This window comes from Anolis carolinensis, chromosome 1, assembly GCF_035594765.1.
Source record: "Anolis carolinensis isolate JA03-04 chromosome 1, rAnoCar3.1.pri, whole genome shotgun sequence".
Classification (NCBI taxonomy): Eukaryota; Metazoa; Chordata; class Lepidosauria; order Squamata; family Dactyloidae; genus Anolis; species Anolis carolinensis.
The window spans coordinates 1433358-1455239 of NC_085841.1; the positions used below are offsets into that span (position 1 = coordinate 1433358).

Genomic DNA, 21882 nt, shown 5'->3' on the forward strand with positions numbered 1-21882 from the left:
AACAAGATAGATATGCTGGATTTCGTATCACAAAATCACAAGTCGAACACTTATTTATTTATTTATTTATTTATTTCCAACATTTATATCCCGCCCTTCTCACCCGAAGGGACTCAGGGCGGCGTACAAAATTGGCAACAATTCGATGCCTATACATAATTAAAACAGCTATAAAAAACCAATAAAACAATTAAAACAATATAAAAAATATAAAAACATATGATTAAAATCCATTCCTCCAAAATCCTCGTGCTGTAGCCGTAAATCAGTCCGGGTCGTCATTATCGTTTAATCTTCAAAAGCCTGGGCACATAGCCATGTTTTCAGGGCTTTTCTAAAACTCAAAAGGGTTGGGGCTTGCCGTATTTCTCTGGGGAGGGTGTTCCACAGCCGGGGAGCCACCACCGAGAAGGCCCTGTCCCTCGTCCCCACCAGCCGTGCCTGTGAGGCAGGCGGGACCGAGAGCAGGGCCTCTCCAGATGACCTTAGGGATCTTCCTGGCTCATAGGAGGAGATACGTTCGGACAAGTAGATTGGGCCAGAACCGTTTAGGGCTTTATAGGTCAAAACCAGCACTTTGAATTGGGCTCGGTAGCATATCGGCAGCCAGTGGAGCTGGCTAAGTAGGGAGGTGGTACGCTCCCTATAAGCCGCCCCAGTTATTAATCTGGCTGCCGCCCGTTGTACTAATTGGAGCTTCCGGGCCGTCTTCAAAGGCAACCCCACGTAGAGAGCGTTGCAGTAGTCCAAACGGGATGTAACCAGAGCGTGGACCACCGTGGCCAAGTCAGACCTCCCAAGGAACGGGCGCAGCTGGCGCACAAGTCTTAGTTGTGCGAAGGTTCCCCTGGCCACCGCCGAGACCTGGGGCTCCAGGCTCAGCGATGAGTCCAGGAGAACCCCCAGACTGCGAACCTGTGTCTTCAGGGGGAGTGCGACCCCGTCCAACACAGGCTGTAACCCTATTCCCTGTTCAGCCTTGCGACTGACCAGGAGGACCTCTGTCTTGTCTGGATTCAGTTTCAATTTGTTGGCCCTCATCCAGTCCGACACAGCGGCCAAGCACCGGGTCAGGACCTGAACAGCCTCCTTAGTGACAGGTGGGAAGGAGTGACAGAGCTGGACATCATCTGCGTACAGATGACACCGAACCCCGAAACTCCTGATGATCTCTCCCAGCGGCTTCATGTAGATGTTGAACAACATGGGGGACAGTACTGAACCCTGCGGGACCCCACAAGTCAATGGTTGTGGGGCCGAGCAGGTGTCCCCCAATGACACCATCTGGGAACGCCCCTCCAGGAAGGACCGGAGCCACTGCAAAACAGTACCTCCGAGACCCATCCCGGCAAGGCGCCCACTTCCCAAGTGTCTAGGACTGTGTGATGTATTTTCGGATGATTGCGCGCAGATCCCAGCAGGGTGGCCTTTTGCAGTTGGCAGATGGTGATTTTGTCAATGTCTATTGTTTCCAAATGCCAGCTGAGATCTTTTGGCATGACACCCAGTGTGCCCATCACCACCGGGACCACCTGCACTGGTTTCTGCCAGAGTCTTTGAAGTTCAATATTGAGGTCCTGATAGCGGCTGAGTTTTTCCTGTTGTTATTATTATTATTAATATTATTATTATTATTATCTTGATGAAACTGTCCATTCCTAGGACTACGCCTCCCAAATTCCTCAGCTAAGATAGTCAGTGGCCATGTTGCCTGGAAATTCTGGATGCTCTAGTTGAAACCCATGGTCAATGTCACTGACTGTTCTTTTTTGATGGTTGGCGGGAGCTGCCCAGATCTCTCTCAATGAGATCCTTTGGGCATGAAAAGTAGGATGCTTTGCCTCTTCCCAGTGATGTGAGAGATGCTTTGTGTCCTGCAGGAGGACATTGTGAAGAGTCTGAAGAAGGACATTTCCACGTTGCTCAAGCTGCTCTTGCTGCAGGAAGACCAGCTGGCTGTGAAGCTACCAGGTAAGCCTCCGCATGGGGCTCCTGGTGTGAATGATCATTATATTCTAGAAGGGTATCTTGAAGTTTGCAAACTTTGTACAGGGAACTGTTATTTCCAGTTTTCCCCTCTTCTGTCCTTTATTCATTAACTGAGACACAGTTGATGGTCACAAAAGCACCTTGCTGTGAGATTAGAAATGGGGAGCAGCAGAGGGGCCATTCCACAAAGCCTGCAGTCCTGGTAAACGAAGGGAGCACCCCAACTGTCCTCATTGGTCAGGGAGGGTCATAATTAACCCTCTTCCACTTTTTCAGTGCTTTTAAAACACCCTGTTTCTCTCTCTCTCTCCTTCTCCCATTTTCTCATTTTTCTCTTCTGCTTATTTCCATTGCTGCACAGTGAGTTCAAAATGCAGAAGTAGTTTGCACTCAGTCAGACCCGTAGCCAGGATTTTGTTTCGGGAGGGGCTGGGATTTTGGTTCGGGCGGGGGGGGGGGGGTGAGTCTGAGCGGGAGAGGGTCTACCCTAGCAAACCTTTTGTATTGTTTTCCCAATATCCCCATGCATATGGGATATATTGAGCATGGTGATCAGATCATGATATGAATAAACATAACAGTTTAAATTATAAATGTTTTTTTAAAAGTTTTTTATTATTATTATTTCTTCATACAGATAAGAAAACAATACACTGCAAACCTTTGCCATCTAAATGATAACACAAAAACTGATTACAAACTTTATGGCTGGGATGCAGGTTCCAATTGTGATTCCCTTTACCATATATCTTAATTAATTACCCCTTTAAACCCCCCATCCCACCCACCCTTACCACCCTCTTCCAACCCCCCCCCCCCCCCCCCCCAATCTGGGTTGCTTGAATCAATACATTGATTTAATTGTCTGGAAGGCCTGATTTAAAGTTTTGTACCTATCTTTTCCTTCCGTTTTGTCGATTAAACAAGACCATTTCCTATGCCAATCTTGTCTTGACTGAGTATTCAAATATTTATTTTTCTTTTCATGGATGAAATCATTAATTAAATATTCAGAGAGATACGACCACCAGGTTTTCAGGTCCCACTTTGTTTTATCTTTCCACCCTCTGGCAATTGTGGCATGAATAGCGGCTATCATAAATTTTAATATATCTGACCATTGGTTGTTCCCCTCCTTTACCTCTATGTTAAGGGACAAAAATCGAGCTTTATCCCAATATAACTTTTGCTCTATTATTTCCTCTATTACTGCTCTATCAGTATTATAGTAATTTTGGATTTCAGAGCAGTCCCACCACATGTGGGAAAAGGTACCAATTTCCCCGCATTTATGCCAGCATTTGTTAGAAATGTTTTTCATAATGTGAGCCAATTGATAAGGGGTCCTGTACCATTTTGAGATTATTTTCTTTTGTGTTTCTTTTATTTTTATATGTTTAATTTTTTGGGTTTTATCGATCCAGGAGTTTATTAAGTGTTCATTGAAGTTTATATCCTGTTTCCAGGCCTCTACTAACATATGTTTTGTATTATAGGATAAGGCTATTAATTCCTTATATATTTCCCCTATAATGCCTTTCTCTTTTTCTATTTTTCAGCCAATTATTCCATCAATTGGGGCATATAGTGTTTCTTTCTTTTTTATTTCATGTGCTCTTTGTGACAGCCCTGCCCAAGCTAACCAATACTTTAAACCGCATTTGTCCTTTATCTTATCCCATTTTTTAATATCTCCATTAGGTTCCAAGAGGTCTCCTACCTTATTTACTCCATTCTCTTTCAGGGACCTGATTAAGTTCTTAAATGTTTTATCTTTGTTTTCCAGGGTTTCTAGCGGAAAGGGATCTATTTTATTTATTTGTAATTTATTTTGCCATCTTTTCCAAACCTGCAGTGTTGAGAGAAGGGGGCCATCTCTTAACTTTTTAAGCTCTTTTTTTAATCAATTTTTTCTCCCATAAATGAGCCCTTTTTCCAATCATTTAATTCTTTCTCTAGTTTCACCAATTTTTTTTCCCTTTCCAGTTCCAGTTCTATTAATTTAGCAATATGACATGCCTCATAATACAACTCCAGGGATGGGGCTCCCCATCCCCCCCCCCCATTTCTTGGGTGCCATAGAATATAAAATTAGAAATTCTATTTTTATTCCCTCCCGCTACCCATTTTTTTATGGAACTGTCCCACTTCTTTAAAAGTTTTGCAGAAATGTTTACTGGCAGATTTTGAAATAAATATAGGAATTTGGGTAGAATCTTCATTTTATAAATTTTAAGTCTAGAGGTGATGTCCTGAAAATTCTTTCCCCAGATTTTAACTAATTTATTTGTCGTTTTCCATAAATGGTTAAAGTTTGATTGGCTGATGTTATTTAATTTTTTTGGAATTTCTACGCCTAAGTATTTTAGTGACTTCTTTCCCAGTTTCACTCCTATAATATTTTGAGCAATTCCTAGTTCTTTCAATGTTAGGTTCTTATGGAGAAATTCTGTTTTACCTAAGTTAATTTCAAGCCCTGAGATTTCCCCAAATTCCTTTATTAATTTGACCAAGGAACTTAATGACTCTTTCACCTTACTTAACTTAAAATTATCATGGTGTCGTCCGCATAAAGATTTATTTTTATTTCTTCCTTGCCCGCCTTGTATCCTTTGATGGTTTGGTCCTGTCTAATTAAATTTGCCAAAGGTTCAATGGCCAATGCAAATAATGATGGGGAGAGTGGGCATCCTTGTTTAGTTCCTCTCTTAATATTAATTTGTCTCGAATTAATCCCATTTACATTTATAACTGCCTTATTTCCACTGTATATCTCTTTTATTACATTACATATTACATGGTACATTCCCCATTCCACTAGCCTCACATATTTTACTCAAATATTTATGGTTTATTGAGTCAAATGCTTTATGAAAGTCAAGTTTAAGTATAAGCAGTTTAGACCTATTAGCTGTGGCGTGATTTAAAGTATTTAAGATGTTCCTGATAGGATCTGCTATTTTCCTATTTTTAATAAATCCATATTGATCTTCATGGATTATATTAGGGATTTTTTCCTTTATTCTATTTGATAAGATTTTTGTAAAGATCTTATAATCCACATTGCTGAGGGAGATAGGTCTATAATTATTAGGATCTGTGTCATCTTTAGTCGGTTTTTTAATTGTAATTATCTCAGAATATTTCCAAGAGTCTGGAACTTTACCTCCTTCCATGATTACGTTGAAAAGTGTGACCAAATTCGGAGTAATTTCCCCTTTAAAAAATTTGTAGAAATTTGTAGTTAGGTTGTCTGGTCCGGGGGCTGAATTCACTTTTAGACTGTCTATTACCTTTTCAACTTCTAAATTTGATATTTTGTTGTTTAACTCTATTTGTGACTGATCGTCTATGTTTTTCTGTAAATAAACTTTTTGTTCTAGTGTGTCTTTACCCTCATAGAGTTTCTCATAAAAACTTGCCATAATTTCTCTAATTTCATTATCTGTTGTTTTTAATTGACCCCTGTAATCTTTTAATTTTAGAATTTTGTTTTTGGCCTGTTTTTTTTAAGGAATCTGGCCAAACTTTTTAAGTTATTGATGGAGTTGATTTGGTAATCATTTTTGATCTACAGGTGTTTTTTTGTGGCTTCAATTTTTTCTAAGTTCTCCAGACTTTGTTTTTTTTTCTATCCATTTTTTCTTATTTTCTGCTGTTGGGTAATTTTGGAATTGTTGGAGGAAGTTCTCCACCTCTCCTCTAGTTTTTTCAAGAATAGATGAAGCCCCTCAAGCCCCCCCCCCCCCCTGCTACATGCCTGCACTCAGTTAATTCCGGAAGTGAGATCTTGCATTTCCTGCTGCAGCCTCTCCCGGCTGTTCTTCCCTCCATCTTTAATATGTTCTGCCACCCTGACCACATACAGGTGTTGCTTGGCCACATATGTTCTGGTTTTCATCTCTGCAGTGTTGGAGGGTATGATTTTGGGGCCTCTGCAGAATAGCCCCAAATGTTGGTTGGGAACAATACACTAACCCTTCTCGTCATCCCAAATGGCAGTTGGGACCAGAGCAGCTTTTGGTAAGGCTTTTGGATTCAATTTCAATAGAGTGAGCCTTTCAGTAAAAGTAAAGTAAATTTACAAATCCCTCAGTGCCAAGAAATTCCTTTATCAGAAGCTGGAAGGTAAGTTGCTATCTTTGTAGTAACCTTCACCATATTGTTCACATCCAAAAGCATTAGACACTAGGAGCTGGTTATTTGACCACAGGGATGGCAGCCTAGTTGTAATTCTTCTTCTTTTTCTTTCCAGATATAGACCGTGAATTCAGAGATATCACAATGCTCATCGAGGAATTTGAAAAGTGATTAGTGAGGAAAAGTTGACCAAAATGTGGCTTCTTAAATCATTACTTTTATGTGTTTGCTATCATTTTTCTCTAAACGATGTCACTCCTTGGGGTCAAAAATGACAGTAAATGGAGGTTATATTAATATAGATTTTTTAAAAATATATATTTTTACATTTCTAATCACACCTAACAAAGTACAGTAGAGTCTCACTTATCCAACATAAATGGGCCGGCAGAATGTTGGATAAGTGAATATGTTGGATAATAAGGAGGGATTAAGGAAAAGCCTATTAAACATCAAATTAGATTATAATTTTACAAATTAAGCACCAAAACATCAAAACAACAAATTTGACAGAAAAAGTAGTTCAATACGAAGTAATGCTATGTAGTAATTACTGTATTTACAATTTAGCACCAAAATATCACGATGTTTTGAAATCATTGACTACAAAAATGTGTTGGATAATCCAGAATGTTGGATAAGTGAGACTCTACTGTATGAATTTAGGTGGGATTTCTATAGAGGCTCTTCTGCTTTTGTGTCTTTACTTTTCCAAATTGTTAGCTCTTGCTCTTATCATCTTTCACAAAAATTCCACAATAGATCTCATACAATGAGAGCAGTCAAAAAGTTTAAGATTAATTTTGCATATCTTTGCTTTTCGAGTAGGTGAGCTGGTGGAAGTTAAGAAAGGCCACAATATGGTCTTCAAGAAATCTCTCTTTTATTGCAACTGCAAATTATTAGTTTCTTTTGATAACTTTGTCACTGCTTTAATTATATATATATTTGATATTATTTCTTCAGACAACTTCTCCTTTATTCAGTTACTGAACTGTTTTTGTTATTTCTTCATTTCCTGTATTGTTATGCATGCATCTGTTGCCTTCATGTTATGCTGAATCATGAGCCAAAATAAAACATTTAGTCCATTCTGGTCTTGAGTTGATGGTTCCTCTTTCGTCAGCCTTTGGCAGGCAATTTCCTCCATGAGCTGCCTGCAAGAGAGGGACGTCTCGGTGGCCGTGAAGTCGGACAAAGGGCCCCCCTCTGCTTTTCTTCCTTGGGCATGTCGACTTTTATATTTATGTAGACTTTTGGCTACTAGCAGGTTGTTGCAGAATTGTTTTTAATGGTGGATATTGAATTTTTAAACTGCTTTTGTTATGTTTTAAATACTTTAAAGTTGTGTGGCATGGTGTGTTAAAGCACTGAGCTGCTGAACTTGCAGACCGAAAGGTTGCAGGTTCAAATCCGGGGAGCAGAATGAGCACCCGCTGTTAGCTCCAGCTTCTTCCAACCTAGCAGTTCGAAAACATGCAAATGTGAGTAGATCAATAGGTTATGCTCCAGCGAGAAGGTAACGGTGCTCCATGCAGTCATGGAGGTGTCTGCAGACAACGCCAGTTCTTCAAATTATAGAATCATAGAATCATAGAATAGTAGAGTTGGAAGAGACCTCATGGGCCATCCAGTCCAACCCCCTGCCAAGAAGCAGGAAATCGCATTCAAAGCACCCCCGACTGATGGCCATCCAGCCTCTGCTTAAAAGCCTCCAAAGAAGGAGCCTCCACCACGGCCCTGGGGAGAGAGTTCCACTGTCGAACAGCCCTTCTCACAGTGAGGAAGTTCTTCCTGATGTTCAGGTGGAATCTCCTTCCTTTCCTGTAGTTTGAAGCCATTGTTCCGTGTCCTAGTCTGCAGGGCAGCAGAAAACAAGCTTGCTCCCTCCTCCCTATGACTTCCCTTCACGTATTTGTACATGGTAATTAGAAATGGAGATGAGCACCAACCCCCAGAGTCAGACACGACTGGACTTAATGTCAGGGGAAAACCTTTACCTTTTTACTAGTGTTCCTAAAATCCTGGAGGTGGAATGGACCCCCCAGTCCAACCCTATTCTGCCAGGCAGGAAGACACAATCGAAGCCTTCCCGAAAGATGGCCATCCAGGCTCTGTTGAAAAACCTCCAAGGAAGGAAAATTTACTAGACTCCAAGGCAGCACATTCCATGGTGAACCACCATGACCACCAGAAGTGCTTCCTAAGTGTTAGGTGGGATCTTGTTTCCTTCAGTTTGAATCAATTGCTTAGTTTATTGAAGCCTAGTTTCTGGGGCAGTAAGAAACCCACTGCTTGTGGTGATATGAAAATAATCAAACAAACTCAATGTATATCCAAAAATCAATGTCTATCCAACAGGTTACTTGCAGAGTACATGGGGCAATAAAGACAAGCTGTGAGTATTATAGTCGTTTTTTGGGTTCACAGAATTTGTATTCTATATATGTTCTATTATTCATGTCATAATGTAATACTACCTTTAGCCACTATCTATGTCCCCTTAGGATCCACCTACCCAGAAAATTGATGGTGAACTTCTCACCTTAAAAGTTGACACTTTTCTGTTTATTTAAGTAAGTAGAGTGCCTGAACATACCTTCTTGTAATCTTTTTTGTAAACTTTCTTTACAAATTGCTGGTTTGCAAGTACAGTAGAGTCTCACTTATCCAAGCTAAACGGGCCGGCAGAAGCTTGGATAAGCGAATATCTTGGATAATAAGGAGGGATTAAGGAAAAGCCTCTTAAAGATCAAATTAGGTTATGATTTTACAAATTAAGCACCAAAACATCATGTTATACAACAAATTTGACAGAAAACGTAGTTCAATACGCAGTAATGTTATGTTGTTATTACTGTATTTACGAATTTAGCACCAAAATATCACGATATATTGAAAACATTGACTACAAAAATGGCTTGGATAATCCAGAAGCTTGGATAAGCGAGGCTTGGATAAGTGAGACTCTACTGTATATATTTATGATGTGTATTATTTGTAGACCCAACCGCCTGACGAAGACTCCTGTGAGTTGAAACCGGTTGCAGGTTTCAGTCAAGTTATATGGAAACTGGAGTCTACTCATACAATAAAGAACAGGACATTTACTCACATGAAAAACTTGTCCTTATACTTCAAGAGAAGAACTGCTGATTTCTACTTATATGCGATTGGGACAGTCCTGTTTTTTGGATAGACATTGATTTTTGGATATACATTGAGTTTGTTTGATTATTTTCATATCACCACAAGCAGTGGATTTTGGTCTTCATAGTTTAGGGGAACCCATTGTCCTTTTAGGCAGTAAGAAACCCTCCAGCTCCATCTTCCATATCACGCCCTTCCAGATATGTAAACATGGCTCTCGTGTCCCCTTCTCTCGGCCTTCTTTCTCCAGTCTAAAGATACTTATCTCCCCAAACTGTTTCTCAATGGGATTTATGACTTCCAAACCTTTGGCCATTTCGGTTATCCTTCTCTGGATGTCTTCCATCTGGTCCATATTCTTGTTGAATTATGATGCCTAGAACTGTACAGAGTATTACTGTGGATGAAGTGAATAAAATAAAATTCAAATGAATCTGGCTTATTTGGGGGGACAACTTGAACCTGAACCTGTCAGTTTTGTCACCTGATACATAGAAATTCAGATGGTGGGCAATCCACTAGAAATATTTTCATTCTAAAAAAATAATGAGCGGGATAGCAACACCAACAGCAACGAGTGTATTTTATTGAGATAATTTAAGATTTCCAATACCTTTGCTCAGTCATGAATTAGAAATGGAGAATGCAGTCACGAAATCCAAAGACGGCGAGGACTTGGAAGGGCAGTTGCAATGGAATTGGAAAGGATCCTGAAATGTCAAGATGTATCACTGAATATTTAAATCAGGATTCTCATGGCATTGTAGTTCTCATTTCTACATATGGTTATGAAAGCTAGACAATGAAGAAAGGTGATAAGAAGAAAAAGAACTTCTTTGAAAAGTGGTGAGAGTTATCTGGACCACTACAAATACAAATAAATGGGTCTGGGGGCAAATCAATCCTGAACTCTGTAGAAGCTAGACTGAGGCAGTTGAACCTTGGACATATTTATAATTTAGTTACTGTACTTTACTTTTAACCTTTCTCCCAATATAGTGACCCATTTTACAAGAAGAGCTATTTTGGATAGGAGGATTTGGAAGTGTCTCATGGGATCATCTTCGGTTGAAGTTGACTTGATAGCAATTAATAACAAAGCTCCGCATTATCTAGAATTGACAGTTACCTTATATAGAATTTGCATAACTTTAAAGAATACAGTGAAGACATCAAAATAGTTCAAGATTTTCTATATCTTGGCTCAAGTAATGGATTATAATGAAGACTGCAGTCAAGAAATCAAAATAACACTTCAAAGGGGTGGCTACAAATGAACTAGACACGATCCTAAACTGCCAAGATATGTCAGTAAATATTATAGATAGGACTGTTTGTGGCATTGTACAAGGGTTGAATGAAAAGTAATGCCTCCACCTTCGTAACTCCTCAATAGATGGTAGTCCTGGTCTGCGGCAGGTCCTGGCTTGTTCAGTAGACTCTCCTTTACAGTTCCATTTGGCGGGAAGCCTTAGCATTGAACGGTTGTGTTCTTAAAGTGTGAAGTATGAATCCCTCCACAGATAGTCAGTCAATGTGACTTAAGCAACATGTAGTCATTGAATTCTTGACAGCAGAAGGTGTCACCCCAAAGGAAAAAGGCATCACCTTCATTCTCATAAAGCAGGAGAAGTTCCTGGCAAATTTCAAGTCTGTGCTTTCATTTCAGACGTCAGCATCCTGGGTACCCATCATGCACAGATCTTCTGATAGTCAAACAAAGCAATAATGTGACCCACACGTTCTTGTGAAATGCCGATCATGCTTGAAATTTCTCTGAGTGATATGACGATTGTCCTGAATCAATCTGTCAACCCTTTGCTTGTGAAACTCGGTGGTTGCTGTCACAGGACGTCCAACTCTTTCTTTGTCACCCAAGTCAGATGTTCCCACCTCAACATCTTCAAACTCACTCGCCCAACGATGCACAGGACTCACATCCACACAATCCCCAAAAACAGCTTGCATTCTCTGAGGAATCTCCTTTGGGGTGACACCTTCTGCTGTCAAGAATTCAGGGACTGCACGTTGCTTAAGTCGCATTGACCAACCGTCTGCACAGGGTTCCCTACTTCGCACTTTAACAACACAACCGTTCAATGCTAAGGCTTCCCCATCTGCGCAGGGTTCCATACTTGGCACTTTAACAACACAACCGTTCAATGCTAAGGCTTCCCCGTCTGTTCAGGGTTCCATACTTGGCACTTTAACAACACAACCGTTCAATGCTAAGGCTTCCCCGTCTGTGCAGGGTTCCATACTTTGCACTTTAACAACACAACCATTCAATGCTAAGGCTTCCTGCCAAAGGTAACTGTAGAGGACAGTCTACCGAACAAGCCAGTACCGGCTGCAGACCAGGACTGCCATCTTTGAGGAGTTACGAAGGTGGAGGCATTATTTTTCATTCAACCCTCGAATTTCCCATTTCTGTGTATGCCTGCAAAAACGTAAGGGGAAGAAAATTAATAGGAAGAAAACCTGCTAATTGGAAATGTACTTGAAGTATCTGTGGATACTCTGAGCTGCTAAAAGGATAAATAAATGGGCCTGAGAGCAAATTAAACCTGAACTCTTCCCTAGGTGCTAAGATGACTAAACTGAAGCAGTTGTACTTTGGACATGCAAGAAAAGAGAATAAAGTTTGGAAAGGTAGAAGGCAACGGAAAACGAAGACGACCATATTCCAGATGGAGAGACTCAACCAAAGAAGCTATGGCTGTGCTGAGTTTGCAAGGCCTGAGCAGGGCTGGTGATGACAATGTTGAATGAAGTCAGCTTCACAAGAAAACAAAGGTTTTTGTTGGTGTTTGTGGAGCTTTGGATAATGAGGTTTGCTTTGGAGACTTGGTTTTCTACAACAACAGGATGACTTGGAGGTCTTTCATCCATAGCATTTCCGTAAGCTGAAGTCAGCTTGATGGCTGTTAAGAATAACAGTAAATATTATAAACCATCATCCATTTTCTTCCCGTTGATGAAGATGGTATACCTTGCCATATCTTTAGGAGCTTGCCAGCTATTTTTCTCTCAAATGAGATAGAAAAACCCAGTGCCTTATGTTTCCCTCCTCATTTTGAGGAAGACAAAGTCGTGTATGTCAGCCCCAGACTGATCCCATTACTTCCAGTACCAGCAACAACTCCCCCATAATATTTATTTATTTATTTACAGTATTTATATTCCGCCCTTCTTTCTCACCCCGAAGGGGACGCAGGGCGGATCACAATGTACACAATGCCATTAGACAAACAACACATAGACAGACAGACACAGATCACATTATACACACACAGGGCAAACATTCAATGCCCATATACATAGAACCCAGACAGACAGACAGACGCAGAGGCAATTTAACCTTCTCCTGAGGGGATGTTTGATTCTGGCCACAGGGGGCAGCAGCTGCTGCATCATCCACTCTGATGGCACTTCCTCATTCCAACGTTGTAAATTAGTTAAATTTGCCTCCCCACTTTTTATAAGTGGTACCTTATCTCTTACTTGATAGATGAAACTATCTTTCGGGATGCTAGGTCAGCAACGAGCAGGGGCCTCGAACTCATGACCTCCTGGTCAGAGTGATTTATTGCAGCAGGCTGCTTTACCAGCCTGCGCCACAGCCCGGCCCCTTAATTTTTAAGGGTGCAGGGGTTCATTTCCCCACCAGGGGGCAGCCTTGCAGAGCAATTGAGTTCTGCTTGCCTGAAAAAAAAATCGTAAATTTAGAAAAGGAGCTACAATCCCTGGAAAAACCACTGTGTTGTGCTCTTTCCTTCAGAAAGAGGGGCTGAAACCCTGTGATGCTTAGAAGGCTTTAAAAAAAGAGGGCTGCATTAGTAGAAAAAGTCAAATGGGACGAACAGTACAATCCCTTTATTGCAGAACCAATATTCGTACCACGTTTTTACTAACCCATGCTCCAAATAATATTCCCTCTAGGACTTCCAGTGCAAGCCTGTAGTATTTTCCCAGCCCAAATAATGTCAAAATATTGGGTTCACCATTGATATTATCAACTATTATAATACTTTTGTTTTACACTGTATTTTGTTTTTATCTTGTTATATAGTGAATTGTATGTATGTTGTTTTTATCTGATTATGCTGTCCGGGCTCTGCCCCATTTAAGCCACCCCGAGTCCCCTTGGGGAGATGGTGGCGGGTATAAATAAAGTTTTATTATTTTATTATAGTTTCAATCACTGTGTGTGTGTCTTGGAAGGAAACTCCAGCAGATAATGAGGGTAGTACTGTCATTTCTTATGAGGCTGTAAGCTCTGTAATTGTCCCGATTTGGCACAATCCCAATGAATCGTCTACCAGCACACATTTTCAGCTAGTTAAAAAAATGTCCCAGTTCCTCTCTTTTCATTTCTGTGGTCCTCACTATTTTGATTTAACTACTTTTAAGGTCTCTTTTAAGGTTTCTGCAGCAGTGGCCTTCCTTTCCTCCTTCAATTCTAAAACATTCCATTTGTTATGAAGGCAGAGGTATGCCCTGTTCTGGATACATCGGCACAATTTCACCTGAACCCCATAAAACCACCACAGAGAACTGATCTTCAACTGAAGGATAAGTAGTGGGGTTTCAGTTTGGGGTGAATAATAATTGGAATTCTCACCCAGGTTTCTGAATGGGCAGCAGTACTTTTCCTCCAACTGTCCCAGAATGGCAGGGACAGTTGGAGGAAAATCTAATAATGACTGCCACCAATTTGTAAAGATGCAACCACTAAAGACTCAGAGAGGAGACCTTTTACTTTTTTTTCCTTCTTCTTATTCACTTTAGATGGTAGCGTATGGTTTATAATATATGCGACAGAGGCTTAGATGTTGGAACAACAATAGCAAGTTTATTCAGGCACACAGTTTAGTGGTTACAATATTGTTTCTCACTTGGAGGTATTTCTATTAACAGTTACAATACTAGAATGAGGTGAATCAAACTCCCTAAAGTGTCACTTCTTTTACTTAAAGTAGTTAGAACTTCTTTCTCTGCTACTTTTAAACCGCAGTCACCCCTGTGATATACGATCACAGATTCTCTGTTCCTTACCAGAACACAGACTACATTAAATAAGTCACCAAACTTATTTTAAACTGACTCATAATGAACAATTGAGTCCCCTTGATCCCCTCAGCCTAGGATCAATCTTCCCTGTGCCTCATCAGAGCACAGACTGACCCTCTTTTTAAAACTCTGCACTTCTTCAACAAAATGGCAGTTGGCTCCGCCTACTTCTCCATGGCAACCAGCCTCTGAGTGCTGAGATGCCATTACTGTAATACTTACCCTTTTAAAACAAACACACAATTAAACATAACATCTGTAAACCAAAAATTCGTACTTCATTACACCTATGTTGTCCTTTTTCACCTGCTGTTAAAACGTCCCAATTTCTCTCTTCTATTCCCACTTTCTTCCTTTATCGTCAGCTTACTTCAATTGCTGTAAACTGAGTTCGAAGTGCAAAATCTTGTTGCCCATTGATTCGGCAGAGGGTGGAAGGGACCCTTGCCCTTCCTTGTAGGGTCATGCAAAAGAAAACTGCTCAGCTTCTCCCGCATTGTGCGTTCTTGCTTATGGAGAATGCTTCAACTCTCTGATGCTGCTTTGTCACCTCTGTCTAGATTTTCACTTGCCAGTTGAAGACCTGGAAGATGTTCTGACTGACAACAGTTCATGTGAAAGGGATCTAGGAGTCTTCGTAGACCAATAGCTGAAAATAGGTGTGATGCAAGAGCTTAAAAAATCAATGCAATTCTAGGCTGCATCAATAGGAGTCTAGGGTCCAGATCAAGGTAAGTCATAGTCCCATTCTCTTCTGCCTTGGTCAGACCTCTTCAGCTGGAATAACCCTGTGTCCGGTTCTAGGCATCACAAGGCAAGGGCGATATTGATTCCAAGCTGGAAGGGGTCCAGAGAAGGCCAACCAACATGGTCAAAGACCTGGAAACCAAGCCCTACGAGGAACAGCTGAAGTAGTTACAAAGCATTGAATATTTACCTTTTTATGACTGAGCCGCACTGAGTTCCTATGGGGAGATGGGGCGGGATATAAATAAAGTTGTGTTGTTGTGTTGTTGTGTTGTTGTTGTTGTTGTTGTTGTTGTGTCTGTTTAGCTTAGTCTTTAAGCAGAGGGTAGATGGCCATCTCTCAGGGTGCTTTTATTGTGTCTTCCTGTTTGGCCAAAGTGGGTTGGACTGGATGGCTCTTGGGGTCTCTTCCAACTCTAGAATTAGAACTTTAACAAACTGCTGCACAATTAGCCAGACTGTTTTGGGACATGTACAAACTCCCACCTTATTCTGCAAAAAAGGATCTTCTGAATGTTGTTAACTGTTTGCATAAATCAGGGGTGGCAAAATCCCAAACTCACTGTTGCACCCCAAGGCAGCACAAACACTCAAAAACCAGACAAGAGCCAATATAACACACTATATATTTATTAAAGCAATTATATATCCAAATGAAATCAGGTGTAATGTGTGAGTAAGGAATAGTTCTTTTTAGAAAGTCAATGGTAGTTCCAAATGGGTAAAGGAAAAGGTCCAATATTATAATCCACAATGAGAACTCGATAGATCTCCAAAGAAACCAAAGAGTCCATGAGTTGAAACAGAGAAACAAGGCTGGCAGAAACAGAGTTCAATCCACTGGAAAAACTTGGTAGCAATCAAGGCAGCAAGGTTGTCAAGGCTGAGGCAAACTTGAATCAGGAACAAGGAATCAACTGAAGTAAAGTCAAGGTCTACTCGAGAGTCGCGGCACGGCACGGCCCGACTGGAACTGGGAAACTTGGCTTGAGAACAAACAAGAGCTGGAGACGGAGAAAACCTCTCTCAAGGAAGAGCAACGTTGACACTGCAACAATTCTACTGATTGAAACACTTTTAACAGATTCCGGACTGTTTACAAATTAGGGAGTACGAACTCCCAAAACTTTCTCATGGGAACACTACCCATTATCCCATCTATTTGCCAGTCTCTGGCTCCGGCGAACCCCTTGTTTCGTGTTGAAGTGGGAATGATTGTATATCGAAGTGATTTACGAGGCGAAGGGGGAATTGTTGAAGTGGGAATGATTGTATATAGAGTTGTTTAAATGTAATTGAGTTATAGTGTTGCAATGTGAGCTGGAGATTGCATCATGCTGTCTGCTGTCCACTATGCGAGTGTGTAAAGAGTTAACTGTGTATTGTATCAGACAGCAGATGTTATGGTGGTTATAAATAGCTTGCTGTGTTATCTGTTCTTCCCTCTGCCCTCTACTCTCTGCACTCTGTCTGTATATATCGTCTTGAGAGTTATCAGTTTGTTAGTAAATCTTTTGTAGATAGCCGAACAGGCTTCAGTCTCGTTATTTGTGCCAGTGATTCTTCGTTGATCTTCCGCTGCATGTGTGTTTATCCAAACCGCGCGCTCTGACATTTCGCACTTCTCTCTCTGGTCACAAATCTCTACGATTAAAAACCGCATTCTCAGGCGTCTCAGCAACATCTGGCTCTATCTGCGAGGGAGGAGTAGAAGAATCTTCCCCAATTAGTAAGTCACCAAAGTCAATATCTTCGGGCACCTGCAGCTGCAAAGGCCCCTCTGTGGAGGGTGAAATGTCAGTATAATCCTCAGCATTATCTGTGTCAAAGTGCATGTCCTGAAACACTGCAGGCCTTGGTGCCATGGCTGGCTGGGATCTAACACTCACCCTCCCTCCAGTACCTCCAGTTGGTTTGCAGCACCTTTTTTTGCCCTTCCAGCATCTGGGGAGGCAAAAACATATTATTTACCCCTCAATAATCAATAGACTCCCAATATCTTTGTGGGGGAGCACTATTGGCCATATACTGCATTTTGGGTTTTTTTCCCCTTGCCTCCCCCCCCCCCCCCGCCCGCTACAGATGTTTGGCTCCAGTGACTCACATGGATTTATTTCTCAGAGACCGCGCTGAACACACCAGAATTAAAATCCACACAATAACACCAAGTGGGGATTAGCAAATATTGCCGTAGAAATTCAAACAGGGACTCAATTAACTCCCAGGTGCGTGCCAGTCCCAGTTCAAGCAAACAGCTTGCAATTCTGCAAACCATGTTTCAGTAAAGATGGGGAAAATTAATGGGGGAAAATTCATATTGAAGCAGTGTAGTTGCTCTGATAATGGGGGACAAGAGGGTCTGAAACTCCAGGATTGGAGAGGCAACAGAGGCTAAAGTTGGCTCTCCCTTCACCTAAGACAGGAATTTGATGGGCTGCCCAGGTTAATCCTCTGTTATTCCATTTTTTTGGTTGCTTTTCAAATGTCCTGTTTTTTAACTCCTCCTTCCATTTCCCGCCTTTCTCCCCAGTTCACTTCAACTGCTGCAAACTGAGCTCAAAGTGCAAAAGTAGTTGGTACTTCATTAACTTAAATGAGGAAAGGAGAAGGAGAAACTTTTTTCCCAATTGGCTCGGGCAAAAGCAAACTGCTGCAGCCTCTCTTAGCTTGTCTGTTTTTTCTCGTTAGTATCTTTTGCCATATTGACCATCTTTTGCTACATTTGTCCTGGCTTTCAACCATAAAATGCTGATTGGTCTTCACCATTCTAGCTGTTTGCAATTGAATGAAAGTCGCAAGCAGAAGGCCCGGGCTGTGGCGCAGGCTGGAGAGCAGCCAGTTGCAACCAGCTGCAATGAATCACTCTGACCAGGAGGTCATGAGTTCGAGGCCCACTCGGAGCCTATGTTTGTCTTGTCTTTGTTCTATGTTAAAGGCATTGAATGTTTGCCTTATATGTGTAATGTGATCCGCCCTGAGTTTCCTTCGGGGTGAGAAGGGCGGAATATAAATGCTGTAAACAAACAAATAAATAAATAAACAGGGAATGCATGCACACTGGAGAATGAATGCAGTTTAACACCACTTAGACACTCATAGCTCAATGCGACTGAATCCTTGGAGTTGCAGTTTTACACACACACAAAAAGAGTTAAGAGAATGCACAAAAAGTATAGACTTCCAGCACAAGAGTCCAAACTTCCATTTATTTCTCTGCTTATCTTCAAAAAAAAGGCTAGACAGCTGCGCATTCAGATGCAAATGCACGCTGTGTTGTGGAAGGCGCATTCAAGTGCAAGGCTAAATGGAGGATTCCCATTTATAGGAAGATAGAGGAAAGTCTTGTTTTTCTGCTGATCCAGAGAGCAAGACTGCATTTAAAACTAAAGTTAGGGAGAACCTTCTGGTGGTAAGAACTGTGGATAGTAGGGTGTATTTTCCCCAAAGTGAGAGAACTTTCTTATGCTGAAAATGTTTAAGCTAAATTTGGATGGCTGCTTCTCGTGGCTGCTTCTCTCTGCCTATTTCTCCAATGTTTGGGGCTGGACTAGGTGGCCCTTAGGAATCCCTCACAACCCTATGATTCTAGGATTCCATGAAAGTGTAGGAAAAGCAATTCCAACTAAACCTCAGGGTCTGGGAGGTGGTTGGAGTTGTTCAACAGTGTATTGGAGCAATTTCTAAAGAAAGGCTGAGATGGCCTAAATGCCTCAAAAGGCACCAGGTTCCTTCTGATCTCAGAAGCTAAGCAGAGTCAGTCCTGGTTAGAACTTGGATGAGAGAAACCCAATGATTCCCAGGTATTGGAGACTCTGTATCAGAGGAAGCAACTAGCAAAACCCCCTCTGACTTTGCCTTGTCTAAGAAAACCCTGTGAAATGAATGGGGTGGTCATCATAGGTTGAGTGGCAGCTTGAAGGCAAACGGACCCACAAAGTGCAGTTTGATACTCACCTAACATGGTTACCTTAGTGGCGGATTTTTGAGCTAGAAGGGCGTTAGACTGGGTGGCTTTTGGTGTCTCTATCCACTGTATTATTTTTGGATTTAAAAAAACCAAAAGTAGAAGACTTGTCATGATGTTTGAGGGAGGAACAGACTGCCTTGGATGGTGGTGCATTCCTTGGAGGCCAAGTATCCATCATTCAGAAATGCTTATGTTGTGTGTCAGGGGGTTGGATTAGATGACCCTTGTGATCCCTTCCAACTCTATGGAAGCAAGTTAAATTCCACCTAAATGTTATAAAGAAACTCTAGAGCAGTGGTTCTCAACTTGTGGCCCGCGGTCCACTGGTGGGCCGTGAGAACTAAAATAAGGTCTGCGACACATGCGGGGAAAATGAGCTCTAGGTTATTAAATATGGTTTCCTGTGGGTGAGCAGATGGTGACTACTGGATGGTGTATGTTCTGTATCAGAAACTAGAGCTAAAATGCTAGGATGCTAAAATTAAGATAAATACATTAGGTTCCAAATTCATTAAGATCTCAAAAGGAACAAAGCAAGGCTGCCCACTCTCCCCACTTCTATTCATTTTTGATCTAGAAATATTATTGAACTCTATTAGGGAAGATTCAATTTTAAAAGGGGCACAAATAAGGAAAGAAAATTATAAGATCAGGGCGTATGCGGACGACCTGATCGCTATAATAGAAGACCCAATAAAAACAATAAGAAAATGGTTAGACAAAATAAGAGAATTTTGGAAAAGTATCAGGGCTGAAAATTAATATAGACAAAACTATGCTATTAACGAAAAATATGACTAAGGAAAAACAAGATAAATTGGCAGAAATATCAACTATTTCTTTGTTCTATGTTAAAGGCATTGAATGTTTGTCTTATATGTATAATGTGATCCGCCCTGAGTCCCCTTCGGGGTGAGAAAGAAGGGCGGAATATAAATACTATAAATAAATAAATAAACTATACAAATCAGAATTATTTATTTAATTATTTACAGTATTTATATTCCGCCCTTCTCACCCCGAAGGGGACTCAGGGCGGATTACAATGAACACATATATGGCAAACATTCAATGCCAACAGACAAACAACATTCAGTTTAGACAGACTCAGAGGCATTTTAACATCTTTCCAGCTTCATGATTCCGGCCACTGGGGGAGCTTTGCTTCATCGTCCACTTGGTGTCTGTTCTTCCTCATTCTTTTCCTCGTGTTTTGCTGGCAGTTTTATGATGTTGTAAATTAGTTAAATTAACCTCCCGCATAAAGCGTACCTAAATTTTCCCTACTTGACAGATGCAACTGTCTTTCGGGGCTGCATAGGTCAACAGCAAGCCGGGGCTATTTTTTTTTTAATGGTCGGAGGCTTAACCCGACCTGGGCTTCGAACTCATGACTCAGTAGTGATTTATAGCAGCTGGTTACTAGCCAGCTGCGCCACAGCCCGGCCCGCGCCACAGCCCGGCCCTGCTTATTTTTACCTGCTTACCCTCCTTAGTGCTAGCTTAGAGAGCTAGTTAGCTCCAAAACATTTTTTTATCTACAATGGATTTTCTTTTACCTCAATAAATGCTTTTTTGAACATTTAAGGAGACTTTGCAATCCTTTGCCATCCTAAGAAAGAAAGGCTTCCCTAAACTCACCTCACGTAAGTTTCTGCTGCTTGTGAAGTGTGCTTCTGCCACTCTGCTATATTTTAGGGAATCATCCTCAGAAAGAGGGTTATTTTGAGTCTAACCGCTCAGAGATCCCAACAAAAAGGTAGGGAACCACTGCTCTAGTAAACTATTCAATGTTGAAAAACACTGTCTGGGAGAACATGCAACCTCTCCTCCCTTGGTAGGTTTTAGAGAGAGGTTGGATGGCCATTTTGCAGGAGAGTTTGGATGTGCCTGGTAGAAGGTGGTTGGACTGGATGGCCCTTGGCGGTCTCTTCCAACTCTATGACCCTAAAGCCGTTGCTTTTCCACCTGGAGCGAAGAATTGTGGCTCGCTTGCTGGGGAGGAAACAAGGCAGCCTTCCTTTGCATCCATCCCCAGCCTCCCTCTTCTTGCTCCTCTCCCCGTCCCACCCGGCCCGGCCTGGAGATAAATGGTTTTTCCATTCCGCGTCAGCCACCCTGCTTGAGCCGTGACCCGTGGGAGGCCAGGAGCGGAGGGAAGAGGAGGGGGAAAAGATGGAAAAACACTAAAAGACCTCTGCCAAGGCTATTTGGAAAACTGCCTTCCAGTCTGAGTCCGGGGAGGCGAAGCTTGGGCCTGACTTTCTTTTTTGGGTGCAAAACTCTACATAGGCCGTGTGTTGTCGGAGGCTTTCATGGCCGGAATGACAGGGTTTTTGTGTGGGCTTGTTCCAGAAGCATTCTCTCCTGACGTTTCGCCCACATCTATGGCAGGCATCCTCACAGCCTCGGGCCCTTTCCTTTCCCCCCTCAGCCGCTGCTGCACCACACTTCTAACTCATACCCAACTTTCTGTTCTTTTCCGTTCTCTATTCGTTTCTATAACAAACATTTAGCTTTTGGGAGAAACAGAGGAAGGTAGGGAGCTGCCTTATACTTAGCCACAAAACCTTGGGCTCCATCAAGTGCCGTATTTCATGCTCTGACTCAACAGTGGCTCTCTTGGAGCTGGGGCAGGATTTTTATAAACAGGCTCTCAAGAGTTGGAGGAGACTCCAAAGGGCATCTAGTTCAACCCCCTGCCATGAAGGAATACACTGCTACAGCATGTCACGACCCAGGCGGCAGAGGCACCAATAACCATACACAGAGGCCAGAATCTAACTAATATCTTTATTGAAGGAATATATAAAGTT

The 21882-nt window shown here is 41.7% G+C and overlaps 1 long non-coding RNA gene across 1 annotated transcript; it reads left to right on the forward strand.

Moving 5' to 3' along the window:
- The first annotated feature begins 1362 nt into the window (after positions 1-1362).
- LOC134295715 (uncharacterized) lies at positions 1363-7225 on the forward strand. The gene is made up of 2 exons (XR_010002348.1): positions 1363-1971; positions 6245-7225. It is a non-coding gene; the product is annotated as an uncharacterized LOC134295715 (long non-coding RNA).
- Positions 7226-21882: the final 14657 nt, after the last annotated feature.